Source organism: Heliangelus exortis, chromosome 1 (assembly GCF_036169615.1).
Source record: "Heliangelus exortis chromosome 1, bHelExo1.hap1, whole genome shotgun sequence".
Taxonomy (NCBI): domain Eukaryota; kingdom Metazoa; phylum Chordata; class Aves; order Apodiformes; family Trochilidae; genus Heliangelus; species Heliangelus exortis.
Genome location: NC_092422.1, coordinates 143,016,620 through 143,021,934, shown reverse-complemented (window position 1 = coordinate 143,021,934; position 5,315 = coordinate 143,016,620).

The following is a 5,315-nucleotide window of genomic DNA, read 5'->3' as shown; positions in this document are numbered from 1 at the left end:
CTGAATCTGTTGGGGTTAGTACAGTGAGAGTAGTTGACAGTATTGCTGATGCTTTAGAAAGCTCATTGCACTCATCAGAGTGACTGATTCTTGTCACTAGAATTACAGGTACCACATTTTATTAATTTCAGAAACCTGTTCTTGCATTTTTCAGTTTATCTCCATCAGAGTTAACAAAACTTTGTGTATGGAATGAGACCTTAGTCTTTATAAAAAATGTCACAATTTGTCCCTTTGCAACTGGATACCTAGAGTGGGAACAGATTTCTAAAATCCAATGAATTATCATCAAATTATGGAATCATATAATCTAGTCCAGACCCTGACTCAAACCAGGACTCGTTAGATCAGGTTACTGAGGGCTGTGTCCAGTGTAGTCTTGAACCCATCCAAGGATGGAGATTCCACAACCTCTCTGGAGAACCTGTGCCACTGTTTAACTGCCTTCATAGCAGGAGCTCTAATCAGTATTTCCCATGTTCCAACTTGTTCGTATCCCCACACTCTTCTAAGAAAAGTCTGGCTCCATTTTCTCTGTATTCCCTGATAAAAAGTTGTAGACAACAAAAAGGTCTTTCAAGCCCTCCCTTCTCCAAGCTGAAGAAAGAAGCCTGATGTCTCAGACTTTCTTGTAGGTCACGTTCTCCCATACCCTTGACAGCACCTGCTGGACTTGATCCAGGATATCAATATCCCTGTACTGGGAAGGCCAAACTGGATGCAGTACTCCATATGCAAGGGTCAGACAGCAGGGAAGGACCTGTACCTGCAGACTTGTGTTCAACTTCTTGTCCATTAGGACTCCCAGGTCCTTTTCTTCAGAGCTGCTTTCTATACAGCCACCAGTCTTTACTGCTGCCAGGAGTTATTCCCTCCCAGATGCCAGGCTTCACACTTACTCTTGTTAACTTTATGTCATTCCTGTCAGTTTGTCCATCTTGTCCATGTTTCTCAGAAAAGAAACCCTGCCCTGCTCCCCCTAGTTTGGTATAATTCACAAACTAGCTGAGACTGCACCCTGTCCCTTCATCCAGTTGGTATTAAACAGTATTGGTCGCATTACTAATTCCTTGTGGGACCTCCACTATTTACTGGTCAACAGTTGGACTTTACTGATCACAGCTCTTTGCCTCTGGCACTCCAGCCAATTTTCCATCTTACCTTCTTCAACCCATAGATCACCAATTTGGTGATGAGGCTAAAGGAGACTGTGTCAAAGGCATTGCTGAAATCAAGATATAGAATATCCACTGTCCTCTCCTTGTCCATAATACCAGTCAACTCATAAAATTAAAAAATTAGGTTTGTTAGGAATGGTCTCTCCTTGAAAAACCCATGCTGGCTTCTTCCAGTCACCTTATCCTTCATGTGCTTTTGATATAGCTTATACATTTTGTCCCATAACCTTCCCAGAGGTAAGATTGACTTCTCTGGATCATCCTCCTTGACCTTCTTAAAGCCAGGTATGATGTCTGCCTTTTTCCAGTCATGAGGAACCTCTATTGAGTGCCATGACAATTTGAAGATATGTTATGTATAGAGAGCATCTCCACGATGAGATCAGCCACCTGCAGATGCACCCTGTCTGCTCCCATGAATATGTGTGTGCCCAAGTGTGTTAAGTGATTCTGAACTCTGTCTTACTCTACTGCAAGTGCTGTCTCACTCCCACAGACCCCACTAGGAGCTCAGCAACCTGGGAGGAGAGGGGACAAGTCCTGCTAGTAAAAACCTTTCCTATGTCTCTTTTCTCGAGTTCCTTGGCCCACTGAGCACATTCTCCCTAGAGTTCCTTTTGCTGTCTATACATCTACAGAAACGTTTCCTGTTGCTCTTCACCTCCCAAACTAATTTCAGTTCTAACTGAGCTTTGGAATTCCTAACTTCATTCCTGCATGTGCAAGCATTGTAGGTCCTTTACTCCAAGTAGCTGGTCTCAGCTTCCATCTTCTGTATGCTGCTTTTTTTTTTTTTTTTTTTTTTTTTGAGTTCACTCAGGAGCTCCATGTTCGTCTGTGCTGGCCTTCTGCCATAGTTGCTCAACTGTCTGAACATTGTAATGAACCATTCTGATGCTCTAAGGCAGCTGCCCTTGAAGATTAGCCAGTTCTTCTGGGCCTCTGCTCTCCAGGGCAATTTCCCACAGATCCTGTCAAGCAGCTCCCTGAAATCTGCTCATCTGAAGTCTATGCCTATAATTCCCTTCTTTGTGTTGCTCACTCCTCGGAGGATCTGAAACTTCACTGTCTCATGCTCACTGCAGCCAAGGCTGCCCTGAGCCTTTACATCATCCAGCAGTTCTGTCTTTGTGAGTAGCTGCAGGTCTTAAAGGGGATCAAAGTCCAAATAATTCTGTACCTGTAAAATGGAGCTGGAAGCTTTCTTTTGCCATCTGTCATTCAACTAGGAGACACTACAACTGTATGGAAAGGAAAATTAATCTACAAATGTCTTACTGCAGAAAGTTCAGTTGCACCTTGAGACAGTAACATAGCTTGTGTTTGATTTTTATCTGAATCAGTTTATTTATCTAGCTGGCTGTGACAGTTTTTTACTTTAAAAAAGCATCCTGAAAACAAAGAGCAGTAAATCACATCAGGGCTTCCAATTAATTCTATTCTGTTGTAGGTGAAGGGTGACTAGAAAAACAACAGGAGATGAAGAACCCAAGAGGAATGGAGTTTTTTTAATAGTTTGGTGTCCCTCATTGGTAACACTTCAGGCACTTTCTTCTGCCTGGTTGAAGGAGAATGCTTGAGATAAAGGAAAAAATAAAATCAAAGCCTTGGTGCCCATCTCTTCACTTTTCCAATGGGATGTATTCTTTGACCAACCAGAGAGCCAGGGCTGAATGGGCCTTCTAAGATCAGAGCTGTGGCTGAGCACAACACTGCCCCTTAGGCTGCAGTCCTCTGGCTATTGTTCACAGAGTGATGATTTTGTCCTCAGTTTCTCTGAGAACTAAAGGGGACGCTCTGTACACCAAGAGTTCCCCTGTGCCATCCTATACTTATGTACCAATCACTGTACTCTTTTTGGTATGATGTTGTTTCCCAGTTGGCAGGACAACAGAAATTACACAGGTCTATCAGTGTGCTGCAAACTAAAGCACGTGGAAAAAGGGGAGAATTGGAGAGGTAAAGAAAGGGGACCACTGGAGCACTGTGCCAGAGGCAACAACTGGAACCGTGCAAAAGCAAAATGATCTGCAGAGGTACAGCAGCAAGTCTCCACTGACTGCTACACTGATAAGACCATCAGATTTCTTTTATATTGGGTTAAAAGGACTGCAGCCTATATCTCCTTTAGCAAAAAATTGAACCAAATACTTGCTGGCTCAACAAATAAAATTGAAAAAAACCATTCATTTTAGAGGCTCTTTGTAACACCTTAAAAAGTGAAAAGATTGGATGTAGAAACTGTAGCATATCTGAGTGTGCCATTTGAACATGTCTGTAAGCAGATATTTGGCTTTTACTGCCATATTTGTAGAAAGAAATTATGAAACTGATCTGGAAGCCTTACTGTGCCTTTGTTAACTTTTGCTGAAAGTTTTATCTACAGTGGATAGTACTTTGTCAGAGGAATCACAAAATATTAAAAGGATATGATGAGGATAAGCTGACACAGTTTTCATACAATCCAGTTATTTATAAATCTTGGAGATCTATGTGGATGGAAACAGTAGAGATTTTCCTGTGCTTTGAAGGAACTGCGGAATTTGGGAAAAAAAATTAAAGGAGATTTTTATGTAACTGTGGGTGTGATTTTTATTTATCCTCAATTACCAGAGATATAAATAATGAAATTATTATGCATGTGACTTCCTGTGGTGAATGCTAAATCTATGTAAAGCATGAGTATCTGTTGACGGACTGACTGACAAATGTCTCCACCCTTTTCTATTCATGGCTTGCACAATGAAGTGACTCAGATCATCCAGCAAAGTGCTCCACGCTTGAGGGAGTTTGCTTGGTTTATATGCAAGTTAATTGATTAAATCACCTCCTTGACAAGGCAAGGAGCACTGGATAGCTAAAGTACTGGTTAACTGGATAAGCAAGCAGAAGAAATAAAAAATATTGTCTTCAAGGACTTAATACTATGTATTTGCACCATATATATATACACTGTGGTATATATATACTATAATATCAATATTATATAAATTATGATTTTCTGTATCCTGAGCGAGTTCAGAACAGAGGGGTCTAGAGAGATGGTTTTGATCTGTTCTTCCTAGCAATGGCCATTCATTTGTTTCTTTCTTTCACAATACAGACCTGGCTATGAGTACCAGTCCTGTGGAATTACTGTAACAGAGTCTTCACTGGGGTTTCTTTTCAGGCCCATCTGAAAAGTCAGTGCTGAAAGAGCATTCCAAAAAGGCAGCAGCACCACGCTGAGCACCCCCACCCAACAGTTTGCACTGCCCCCTGCTTTGTCCCCTAATGAAATTAGAATGGGAGATTTAGCCTGGGACACCCAAATGAGTTTGGGATGTGATTATCAGGGAGACCACTCCCTGAGTGATACTGCTGAAGGTGGCAGCAATTGGGTCCCTTCAAGGTCACAGCTCTTTCCTTTAAAAGACAGGGTGGTGGCTTTGGAGGATTTTCCCTGCAGCATCCTCAGCCCCGTGGCCTGGTACAGCAGGGATCTTCTCTTCAACCTTCGGAGGAGAGGTATGGTAAAAAATATGTTGTGATTATCTTCAGTGTAGAATGGTTTTGTTGGGGAGAGAGAGATATAGCTAAATCCAGCAAAATTTTGAGGTTTTAAGTTATGAAAACTATGCCTACATCAAAGACACAATTCCTTTTAGTACTTTGTTTTGGTTCTACACATGAAGTGTGTTTTGTTCACCTCTCAATTTCTGTCAGTTAAAAAGAAGGTATTAGTCATGCAAAAAGGCAAAGGTCTTAAGTGGGATTACCTCAAGCTGTTACACAAAAATTAAGTTATGTCATAATTTTGCAGTTTGCTTAAATTGTGATCATAACTGAATATTTTAGAGGTTTAAGATAGATTGTTACCTCTGATAACGAAACATCTAGTGAAAGATGCAGCAACATCAAAACAAATTTTCAGGTGTTAGGGAAGAGGCAGTTGTCTGTTTCTAGGTGGTTTCATCCCAGCTCTGCAACAACCCTGTGGTAATGAGAGAAATCTTTTATATAAATGTAATGCTAGAAAAGGCTGTCATCTATTTTCGGGTGTCCATAATGCAATGTAGTGGGAGGAAATAAGGAAAAACCTTATAATTTGACCTGTTTGCCATTCTTGCTGTGGAAAAAAAAAAAAAAAAAAAAAAA